Genomic DNA, 12,860 nt, shown 5'->3' with positions numbered 1-12,860 from the left:
GGCCTCCTCTTTTGTGTCTTGACGTAGGGTCCAAGTCTCCTGGGTCTTGTTCATTGAGAAAATCACGTTCCCGAGGGTTTCATTCCGTTTGGACTCCGTTTGATATTCATTTTCTTTGAAACCCTAAAACAGGCAAAAAAAAGCAATTTTGGGCTAGGCCTCCGGTTAATAGGTTAGTCCCAAAAATAATATAAAAGTGGATAATAAAGCCCAATAATGTCCAAAATAGTAGATAATATAGCATGGAACAATAAAAAATTATAGATATGTTGGAGACGTATCAAGCATCCCCAATCTTAATTCCTGCTCGTCCTCGAGTAGGTAAATGATAAAAACAGAATTTTTGATGCGGAGTGCTACTTGGCATAATTTTAATGTAATTCTTCTTAATTGTGGTATGAATACTCAGATCCGAAAGATTCAAGGCAAAAGTTTATATTAACATAAAAATAATAATACTTCAATCATACTACAAAGCAATTATGTCTTCTCAAAATAACATGGCCAAAGAAAGTTCATCCCTACAAAATCATATAGTTTAGTCATGCTCCATTTTCGTCACACAAGAATCCTCTCATCATGCACAACCCCGATGACAAGCCAAGCAATTGTTTCATACTTTAGTAATCTCAAACCTATAAACTTTCACGCAATATATGAGCGCGAGCTAGGGACATAGCACTACGGGTGGAATAGAATATAATGAGGGGGGTTATGTGGAGAAGACAAAAAAGGAGAAAGTCTCACATCAACGAGGCTAATCAATGGGCTATGGAGATGCCCACCGATTGATGATAATGCAAGGAGTATGGATTGTCATGCAACGGATGCACTAGAGCTATAAATGTATGAAAGCTCTACAAAAGAAACTAAGTGGGTGTGCATCCAACTTGCTTGCTCACGAAGACCTAGGGCACTTGAGGAGGCCCATTGTTGGAATATACAAGTCAAGTTCTATAATGAAAATTCCCACTAGTATATGAAAGTGACAAAACAAGAGACTCTCTATCATGAAGATCACGGTGCTACTTTGAAGCACAAGTGTGGTAAAGGATAGTAACATTGTCCCTTCTCTCTTTTTCTCTCATTTTTTATTTTTATTTTTTTGGGCCTTCTCTTTTTTATGGCCTTTCTCTTCCCCCCTTTTTTTATAATTCCGCACTTGGGACAATGCTCTAGAAAATGATGATCATGACACTTCTATTTATTTACAACTCAATGATTACAACTCGATACTAGAACAAAGTATTACTCTATATGAATGCCTCCGGCGGTGTACCGGGATATGCAATGAACCAAGAGTGACATGTATGAAAGAATTATGAACGGTGGCTTTGCCACAAATACTATGTCAACTACATGATCATGCTAAGCAATATGACAATGATGAATATGTCATGATAAACAGAATGGTGGAAAGTTGCATGGCAATATATCTCGGAATGGCTATGGAAATGCCATAATAGGTAGGTATGGTGGCTGTTTTGAGGAAGATATAAGGAGGTTTAAGTGTGAAAGAGCGTATCATATCACAGGGTTTGGATGCATGGCGAAGTTTGCGCCAACTCTCAATGTGAGAAAGGGCAATGCACGGTACCGAAGAGACTAGCAAGGATGGAAGGGTGAGAGTGCGTATAATCCATGGACTCGACATTAGTCATAAAAAACTCACATACTTATTGAAAAAATCTACAAGTCATCAAAAACCTCGGCACTACGCACATGCTCCTAGGGGGTAGATTGGTAGGAAAAGACCATCGCTCGTCCCCGACCGCCACTCATAAGGAGGACAATCAAATAACACCTCATGTTTCAAATTTGTTACATAACGTTTACCATACGTGCATGCTACGGGACTTGGAAACTTCAACACAAGCATTTCTCAATTTCACAACTAGCATGACTTTGATATTATTACCTCCATATCTCAAAACAATCATCAAGCATCAAACTTCTCTTAGTATTTGTCGGTGTCAAAGCCGGCGGATCTCGGGTAGGGGGTCCCGAACTGTCCATCTAAGGTGGATGGTAACAGGAGTCAGGGGACACGATGTTTTACCCAGGTTCAGGCCCTCTTGATGGAGGTAAAACCCTACGTCCTGCTTGATTTATTCTTAATGATATGAGTATTACAAGAGTTGATATACCACGAGATCGGAGAGGCTAAACCCTAGAAGCTAGCCTATGGTATGATTGTATGTTCTCCTACGGACTAAAACCCTCCGGTTTATATAGACACCAGAGGGGGCTAGGGTTACACAAGGTCGGTTACAAAGGAGGAGATATCCATATCCGTACTGGCTAGCCTGCCTTCCATGCCAAGTAGAGTCCTATCCAGACACATGACGAAGTCTTCAATCTTGTATCTTCATAGTCCAACAGTCCGACCAAAGGATATGGTCCCGCTGTCCGGAGACCCCCTAATCCAGGACTCCCTCAGTAGCCCCTGAACCAGGATTCAATGACGATGAGTCCAGCGCGCAGTGTTGTCTTCGGCATTGCAAGGCGGGTTCCTCCTTCGGATACACCACAGAAGAGTTTGAATACAAGGATAGTGTCCGACCCTGCAAAATAAGTTCCACATACCACAGTAGAGAGAATAATATTTCCACAAATCTAATCCGCTGACATGTTTTGGCAACATGACATCATGCCATGGCCCGGCGTTCATTCGAACCGTTTTTCTTTAACCAGCCCCGCACATAACGCGAGGCAGTCTCTTGACACGTCTCGTCAAAGCAGAGATTGTGTCCCCCTTATTACGGGATTCTCATCAATACGGGCGTGGGTAACCCAACCGTGCCATCAATTACGGCGCTTGAGGGATAAGCGAGTTTTACCAGGTTAGTGGGGGCACATAGTTTCGGCCGCCCTTATAAAGGGATAAGGTTTAACTTTTTTCTACCCATGCCTTCTTCCTCCTTGCTCATCCATTCTTGCGCACTCGAGCTCCAACGCCCAAGTCCACATCCTTTTCCTCAACCTTCTCCAAACATGTCCGGAGTGGGAGGCAACTGGATGGCTTCCTCCGTCACGGAGGGACACATCAAAAAGCCGCGCAAAGCCGGATACTTAGCCGCGAATATCGCGCATCGGCTGCCCGCTGCAGGGCAGATCGTCCCTACCCTGGAACCTCACGAGAGGGTAGTCTTCCTCCACCACTTCCTCCGCAGACTGGGGTTTCCCCTCCATCCATTCGTCCGCGGTCTTATGTTCTACTACGGGCTGGACTTTCATGATCTGGCCCCGAACTTCATCCTCAACATTTTTCGGTGTTCATCGTCGTGTGTGAGGCTTTCCTCCGCATCCGGCCCCACTTCGGCCTGTGGCTGAAGACCTTCAATATCAAGCCGAAGGTGGTGGGAGGCCAACAAGCGGAAGGCAGCGGAGCCATGGTGGGCAAGATGCCCAATGTTATATGGCTTGAAGGCTCCTTCGTGGAGACCATAAAGGGGTGGCAATCGGTGTGGTTCTACATCACTGAGCTGCGCGACACCAACTGGGTGGTGGCCCTCGAGTTTCGATCCAGAATCCCCACGCAGCTCACCTCCTGGAAAGAGAAGGGCCTATCCTGGGGTTCATCGGTGGAGCTGGACGGACTCCAGAAATGTATCCGGAATATGGCAAGCAAGAAGCTCAAGCTTATCAACATAGTCCAGGTCATGCTCTTCCGCCGGATCCTCCCGTGCCAACAACGAGATTTCAATTTATGGGAGTTCGACCCGGCCCAGCACCAGACTCTAAGCGAGCTCTTCGACACGACGAACAAAGACGTCTGGAGGGTGCTGTTCAAGGGCGCCGAGGTCCCTCCCTCTCTCACCGTGGACCGCAGGCTAAGCGCGAAGCGCCCTGCGAATCCGGTAAGTTTTGTACATCTGGTAGGATTTTACTTCCCATAGCTTAACCACGTGCGGGGTCTGAGCTCCCATGCCTTTGACAGGACTGGGTGGGGGCATCGAAGAAGATCAACTGTCCGGCCCCTCTGCCCGAAGACACTGTGGACGCTCTCCTGACGGAGATGCTGACTCCGGCTCCTTATAAGGTGCCGGAGAAGACCAAGAAGAAGGTCAAGGGAACCCGAAAGAGTTCCCGGCGCCAGGTGGTATCGGACTCATCGTCCGATGACTCTGCGACGCACTCCACCCACGAAAACGAGGAGGAAGATGAAGATGCTCCCCCTCCAGCCGGGGGAGACAAGAAAAGGAAGGTCGCCCCAACCGGGGGGGCTGAAGGTTCCAAGAAGGGAAGGACTCTCCTTCCGGACTGCTCCACCACAACCGCCGAAGATGAAGATGAGTGGCTGCTTAGGGCCAAGCCCCTGGCAAAGTCGTAAGTATTTGGATACCAGAGTAAATCATAGCATACCTTTGTTGCACTTCTTCTCCTAACACCGAATATGATTATGCAGACTGCCCCAAGCCTGTATCGACGTATCTTTGTCGAACGGCTCCTTGGACTCGTCGGATGTGGATAGCGATCCTCTTCCGACCGCCACCTCCCCTTGCCCTACGGATAATGCCGAGGTATTGTCTCAAGAGGCACCGGGTCGAGGGGAAACAGTCCTGGAGGCGCCTCAAGGCGACCTTACGGACTCCGGGAGCAGAGGGAGTAAGGCTCCCGAGGGCTCCGAGTTCGGCCCTCAGCCGAACAGTGCGCCGGAACCTCCAGTGGTTCTGGACTCGGGCAGGCGGCCTCCTTCCAAAAGGGGTAAGACGCCCGTGCCGGTGACCTCTGTCCATCCAGAGGCGCCGGACAATCTGCTGGGAGCACTTCGCAGCGCTTCCATCGACGAAGAGCACCACACTATTATGAGTGCGGTGATCAAGAAGGTTCAGTCCGCCAAGAGCGGACTGACTGAAGCCTGTGCCAGCCTTCTAACAGGCTTTGAGGTAAGTGTTCAAAATATAGGAAAATATTACCGCATAGACAGTAACCCCTGATGCTCTGTTTGGTGTTAACAAAGAAAAGACGAATAGAGGATCAAATAATATCTGCAGGAGTCTAATACTAGTATGTCTGTATGCGTATGCAGGCTTCGTTGCTGACCTCTGCCGCATTGACTGCGGAGGTCGCCGCACTGAAGCAGGACTTCGAGGGGTCCGAGAAAGAGCTCGGCCTTGCTAAGAGGCAGCTCGAGGAGAACAAAGGTAAGTAATACCTAGTCTATAGATATGTATATATACAAAAAGGATGCGATTGCAAAATGACAGGATCATCTGTAATTTGCCAGGGGCCACGACCGAAGTGGCAACCCTGAAGCAAGCGCTATCCGAGGCCGAAAACAAAGTGGCCCAGGAGTGCACTGAGTGGGAAAAACAAGAGGCACGGGTGGGCGAGGTGCAGCAAGAGCTCCACGCTCTCGTGACGAAGCACGAGGCGTTGGAGCTTGACTTGAAGACGCGAGAGTCCGAGCTTGCCGCGGCCCTTGAGAGTGCAAAGAGTGCCAAGGCTGAAGCCCAAAAGGCCCTCCAGGAGATTAATGCGATGAAGAAGATAGCGGCGGGTAAGCCATTCAATATGCAAAGCAAGCATGTGAAAGTAAATTACTTGTTACTTACCCGAGTCCGGAGCTCTCCAGGAGCATTCGCAGATTTTCCCCACAGCGTGTCGGATGCCACACAGTTTTACCAGGCCGAGGAGGGAAGCTCAATGGAGAGGCTGTTCTGGTCTCAGTATACTGGGACCGAACACCCGATGCCTCTGAGCGACCAGCCGGAGCAACTGGTCGAGCTGCACAAGGCGGCCGAACAGGCCATGAAGGGCTTTATAGTCCTGATGTGGGCTGGCGACGCCCTTCCCGACAGCTACTTCGGCCTGGTGAGGCGGCCTGTGGATGCTTGCCCACGACTGGAAGTCATCAAGCGGTCCTTCTGCATCGAAGGTGCACGTCGGGCTTTTGCCCGTGCGAAGGTGCACTGGGCCAAGATGGACGCCGTGAAGCTGGTGAAGGAAGGGCCGCCGCAGGGCAAGGAGCATTGCCACCCCGAGATGTACTATGAGGGTGTCCTGAAGGGTGCCCATCTTGTAGCGGACGAGTGTGTGGAAGATGTAATATTTGAATAAACTTGCTCGTGTAATCCTGTATTATGAAAACTTGTTCATATGCGCTATGCAACGCTTGTTTGAATTTAAAATATTACCTTCTGTTCGGCTGTTTATCAAATCTGAGAGATGGATATTCGTCGGCTTCTGCCCCCATGCCACGAGTGCTGGGGTGTTCGGGATAAACCTGAGCACTCTTGTTCCCATTTTTGGGTCCTTCGAGGGAGGTGTTCAGCACAACGAACAAGGCAATCGGACTATAATGCGTTATCACTCTCACTTAGCCATAGAATTCTATAATTTTAAATTTCGGCGAAGCCCCTAGTATTCGGAAGGCCGAATTCGGGGCGCTATACATGCCTTAAGCCGGACAGGGCCGACTCCTCGGTCTAAGCGGCATAAGTCTTTAGGGACTTGAAACCTCTCGAACAGCGACCAGTCTCTCGCCTTATCATGACAGTCAGTTTTAGCTTTCTTTACTGAGGTGCTTAGCCCAGCAGAACCGGGGCACAATCGCAGTAGTTCTCCCAGTGCTACCTTAGCCGATATAGCGGAATGTAAGGTACCAAAACATGGGAGCCGGGCAAACCCAACTATTGACCCAAGACATGATTCGGAGCTGATGCATATAATGCTATAAGTTCGGGGTGCCGCACTGTCGAAAGTGTTCGGACTTCTCATGCCGTATTATGGGGTATGCTTAAGCCCCTAGCGTATTGGCCGTACCAGAGTGTACGGGTGCTAGATGTCATGGATGAACATATATATATATATATATAAATGAAGAATGCAATAATAGTCTTAATGCTATGCATTGTTTGTTCAAAAAGGTGCGTTAAAGCAGAATGATACAAGTAGTGTGATAAGCAAAAAGTAGGACTATTTGACATGTCCCTTCCAAGGGCAAGCTGAGGAATAGTATTAAAGCAAGTATTTCACTCGTTATCATAATCCACCTGGGAGTTCCGTGGTGTGACGTAGCTTTCTGCCTCCTTGGTTGCTGCATCATGTGTTCGGCAATCATGCTGCCGGATAGGGTTTCCAGAGATTAAAGTCCCGTAAGGGGAAAATAACAAAGCGGGAAGCCCCTAGTGCGGTTTAAGCCGCATCTTGGAGCGTGCCGTAGTCGTGCCCCCCTCCCCACCTGTGCCCATGGTATTTTTAATGCGTAATTATGTACGCGTGGCACGGATTTCGCCGTTTGGCTGGGATCGGGGTGGGGGCCGCATTGCTATGCGAGCTCGGAACGTGCCAGGCGGTCTTGTTGCCGATTACTTCGGGCACGCTTGAAGGTGTCCGGGTCACTAATCGCCTGCCTTAAGAGGCTGCTTTGCGCTTCTGCTGCGAGGGCTGTAGGTTGCTCCTCCGTGCGGAGAGAGCGCTCTGTGTTTCCATTGACTGTGATGACCCCCCGAGGTCCTGGAATCTTGAGCTTGAGATATGCATAATGCGGTACCGCATTGAATCTCGCAAATGCGGTTCGCCCGAGCAGTGCATGGTAGCCACTGCGGAACGGGACTATATCGAAGATTAACTCTTCGCTCCGGAAGTTATCCGGGGATCTGAAGACCACTTCCAGTGGAACTGAGCCTATGCAATGGGCCTCTACACATGGTATGACGCCTTTAAAGGTCGTTTTTGTGGGTTTGATCCTTGAGGGGTCTAAACCCATTTTTCACGCTGTGTCCTGATAAAGCAGGTTCAGGCTGCTGCCGCCATCCATAAGGACTCGAGTGAGGTGAAATCCGTCAATGATTGGGTCTAGGACCAGTGCGGCGAATCCACCATGACGGATACTAGTGGGGTGGTCCCTGCGATCGAAGGTGATCGGACAGGAGGACCATGGGTTGAACTTTGGGGCAACTGGTTCCAACGCATATATGTCCCTGAGCGCACGCTTCCGCTCCCTCTTGGGGATGTGGGTTGCGTATATCATGTTCACCGTCCGCACTTGTGGGGGGAACCTCTTCTGTCCTCCGGTGTTCGGCTGTCGGGGCTCCTCCTCGTCATCGCTATGTGACCCCTTATCTTTGTTTTCGGCATTTAACTTGCCGGCCTACTTGAACACCCAACAATCCCTGTTGGTGTGGTTGGCTGGCTTGTCGGGGGTGCCGTGTATTTGACACGAGCGGTCGAGTATACGGTCCAAACTGGACGGGTCCGGAGTGCTTCTTTTGAATGGCTTTTTCCGCTGACCGGGTTTAGAGCCTTTGAATCCGGCATTGACTGTCGTATCCTCGGTATTGTCGCTGTTAATGCGGCGCTTATGTTTGTTGCGACGTGACCTGCCGCTGCCATCCTTGGTATCCGAAGTACCATGGTTCTTTGATATGTTATTGCTACGAGCCAACCGGCTGTCCTCTCCCACACAAAAGCGGGTCATGAGTGTCGTGAGGGCTGCCATAGATTTCGGCTTTTCCTGGCGGTGCCAGGCGAGCCATTCATCGCGGATGTTGTGCTTAAAAGCTGCTAGGGCTTCTGCATCCGGACAGTCGACGATTTGATTTTTCTTTATCAGGAACCGTGTCCAGAATTGCCTGGCCGATTCCTCTGGCTGTGGAATTATGTGGCTCAATTCATCGGCATCTGGTGGTCGCACATAAGTGCCCTGAAAGTTGTTGAGGAATGCGGCTTCCAGATCTTCCCAACAGCCAATGGACTCTGCTGGCAAGCTGTTGAGCCAATGCCGAGCTGGTCCTTTGAGTTTGAGTGGGAGGTATTTGATGGTGTGTAGGTCATCACCACGGGCCATGTGGATGTGCAGGAGGAAATCCTCGATCCATACCGCAGGATCTGTTGTGCTGTCGTATGATTCTATATTTACGGGTTTGAAATCCTCTAGGATTTGATGATCCATTACTTCGTCTGTGAAGCATAAGGGGTGTGCGGCGCCTCTGTACTGGGCTATATCGCGATGCAGCTCAAATGAGTCTTGCTCGCTGTGTTCGGCCCGGCCGGACTTACTTTTACTGTATCCGGCGTGACGATTATCGTCTCGCATAGTGGCACGCCCTCGTGATTCGTAGATTGATCTTGCATGTTTTACTTTGTCCTCCAATACGTCTCGCAGGTCTGGCGTATTTCCCCATGCCTTTTTATTTGAATGGCGTCGGGGTGCGGGCTGAGCTTTTGGCTGGAATGCCTCTCTGTCACGGCCACGAGGTGGCCGATCAGCCGCGTCATACGCCGGGGATGTAGGTTTCAGTGCTTCCTCCTCCAGTCGGGTAGCAACCTGCACTTTGGGTAACTCTTGGAGGGGCGTTTGAGTTTATATTCCTCAGCAACCAGGACTTCAGTCCATCTGTCAGCTAGCAAATCTTGATCAGCTTGAAGCTGTTGCTGCTTTTTCTCAAGGCTATTTGCCGTGGCTATAAGCCGGCGCTTGAAGCGCTCTTGTTCGACGGGATCCTCTGGCACGACGAATTCGTCATCGTCGAGGCTTGCCTCATCTTCGGAGGGAGGCATGTAATTATCATCCTCCGCCTCTCCATCTGCCACTCTCTTAGGAGGGCTGGCTTCTCCATCCTCCTGCTCTAAATCTTGCTGGAGGGGATTGTTGTTGTCTTCGGCGCTATTCGGAGTGCTATTATCTCCGGTGCCGGTATCACCGCTTTTGCCTTGGTGGGACTTAGAGCGGCGCCGCTGACGTCGGCGCTTGGGTTTCTTCTTGGAGGGGTCATCCTCCGCTGTCTTGTCGCCATTGCCTTCTTTGGGTGTGTCCACCATGTATATATCATATGATGAGGTGGCTGTCCAGTGCCCTATGGGTCGTGGTTCCTCTTCGCCTCCCGCATTGTCGTCCATACCGTCGATGTCTTCGGAGTCGAAGTCGAGCATGTCGGTTAAGTCATCGATAGTGGCTACTAAATGGGTGGTGGGTGGGCGACGAATTTCTTCGTCATCCGCATCCCAATCTTGCCGGACATAGTTCGACCAGGACTCTCCTGACAAGGAGAGAGATCTTAACGAGTTCAGTATGTCGCCGAAGGGCGAATGCTGAAAGATATCCGTGGAGGTAAACTCCATGATCGGTGCCCAGTCGGATTCGACAGGCACGGACGCAGGCGGTTCGGAGTCCGTGGCCGGAGAAGGATCCGGTAGTTCGGCAACACGGCTCTCGTGAAAGGTAAGGTCAATCCTCGGCTCGATCGCCGCTGAGAGTACAGCCTCCATGGCGGGGTCTATCCACCCGTCCATGGATGGCGCGATTGGCTCCGAATTGAGGGTCGAAGCAATCGCCGGTGCGATATCCTGAAAACTGTTTGACGACAGAGCTAAATCATGCTCATCAAGACCGTGCAGCGCACTTGGTAGGGGCTCGAATCCGTCGAAGATCAAGTCTCCATGGATATCGACCGTGTAGTTTAAGCTTCCAAACCTGACTTGGTGGCCAGGGGCGTAACTTTCGATCTGCTCCAGATGGCCAAGTGAGTTGGCCCGCAGTGCGAAGCCGCCGAATACGAAGATTTGTCCAGGGAGAAAAGTCTCACCCTGGACTGCATCGCTATCGATGATTGAAGGAGCCATCAAGCCTAATGGCGATGACACAGAGGAACTCTCAATGAAAGCACCAATGTCGGTGTCAAAACCGGCGGATCTCGGGTAGGGGGTCCCGAACTGTGCGTCTAAGGCGGATGGTAACAGGAGGCAGGGGACACGATGTTTTACCCAGGTTCGGGCCCTCTTGATGGAGGTAAAACCCTACGTCCTGCTTGATTTATTCTTGATGATATGAGTATTACAAGAGTTAATCTACCATGAGATCGTAGAGGCTAAACCCTAGAAGCTAGCCTATGGTATGATTGTATGTTCTCCTACGGACTAAAACCCTCCGGTTTATATAGACACCGGAGGGGGCTAGGGTTACACAAGGTCGGTTACAAAGGAGGAGATATCCATATCTGTACTGCCTAGCTTGCCTTCCATGCCAAGTAGAGTCCTATCCGGACACGGGAAGAAGTCTTCAATCTTGTATCTTCATAGTCCAACAGTCCGGCCAAAGGATATAGTCCGCCTGTTCGGAGACCCCCTAATCCAGGACTCCCTCAGTATTCAAAACACTCATAAGAAAATTTTACTAATCTTGAATACCTAGCATGTTAGGATTTTAAGCAAATTACCATGCTATTTAAGAGTCTCAAAATAATCTAAGTGAAGCATGAGAGATCAATAGTTTCTATAAAACAAATCCACCACCGTGCTCTAAAAGATATAAGTGAAGTACTAGAGCAAAACTATATAACTCAAAAGATATAAGCGAAGCAAATAGAGTATTCTAACAAATTCCAAATCATGTATGGCTCTCTCAAAAGGTGTGTAAAGCAAGGATGATTGTGGTAAACTAAAAAGTAAAGACTCAAATCATTCAAGACGCTCCAAGCAAAACACATATCATGTGCCGAATAAAAATATAGCTCCAAGTAAAGTTACCGATAGAAGTAGATGAAAGAGGGGATGCCTTCCGAGGCATCCGCAAGCTCTGGCTTTTAGGTGTCCTTAGATTATCTTGGGGGTGCCATGGGCATCCCCAAGCTTAGGCTCTTGCCACTCCTTGTTCCATAATCCATCAAATCTTTTACCCAAAACTTGAAAACTTCACAACACAAAACTCAAAGTAGAAAATCTCGTGAGCTCCATTAGCGAAAGAAAACAAAAGACCACTTCAAGGTACTGTAATGAACTCATTATTTATTTATATTGGTGTTAATCCTACTGTATTCCAACTTATCTATGGTTTATAAACTATTTTACTAGCCATAGATTCATCAAAATAAGCAAACAACACACAAAAAACAGAATCTGTCAAAAATAGAATCTGTCAAAAACAGAATAGTGTGTAGTAATCTGTAGCTAGCGCAAGATCTGGAACCCCAAAACTTCTAAAATAAATTTCTGGACGTGAGGAATTTATCTATTAATAATCTTCAAAAATAATTAACTAAATAGCACTTTCCAAATAAAAATGGCAGCAGTTCTCGTGAGCGCTAAAGTTTCTGTTTTTTACAGCAAGTGTAACAAGACTTTCCCCAAGTCTTCCCAACAGTTCTACTTGGCACAAACACTAATTAAACACAAAAAACACAACCAAAACAGAGGCTAGATAAATTATTCATTACTAAACAGGAGCAAAAAGCAAGGAATAAAAATAAAATTGGGTCGCCTCCCAACAAGCGCTATTGTTTAACGCCCCTAGCTAGGCATAACAAGCAAGGATAGATCTAGGTATTGCCATCTTTGGTAGGCAATCCGTAAGTGTCTCTCATGATTGATTCATAAGGTAATTTAATTTTATTTCTAGTAAAGTGTTCCATGCCTTTCCTTAATGGAAATTGTAATCTAATATTTTCTTCCTTCATATCAATAATTGCACCAATCGTTCTAAGGAAAGGTCTACCAAGAATAATAGGACATGAAGGATTGCAATCTATGTCAAGAAAAATAAAATCTATGGGCACATAATTCCTATTTGCAACAATAAGAACATCATTAATTCTTCCCATAGGTTTCTTAATAGTGGAATCCGCAAGGTGCAAGTTTAGAGAGCAATCATCAAAATCACGGAAACCTAACAAATCACACAAAGTCTTCGGAATCGTGGAAACATTAGCACCCAAATCACATAAAGCATAGCATTCATGATCTTTAATTTTAATTTTAATAATTGGTTCCCACTCATCATAAAGTTTCTAGGGATAGGAACTTCCAATTCAAGTTTTTCTTCATAAGATTGCATCAAGGCATCAACGATATGTTTAGTAAACGCTTTATTTTGACTATAAGCGTGAGGAGAATTTAGCACGGATTGCAACAAGGAAATA

This window comes from Triticum aestivum, chromosome 2A, assembly GCF_018294505.1.
Source record: "Triticum aestivum cultivar Chinese Spring chromosome 2A, IWGSC CS RefSeq v2.1, whole genome shotgun sequence".
NCBI classification, from domain to species: domain Eukaryota; kingdom Viridiplantae; phylum Streptophyta; class Magnoliopsida; order Poales; family Poaceae; genus Triticum; species Triticum aestivum.
This window is presented reverse-complemented; position numbering follows the sequence as displayed.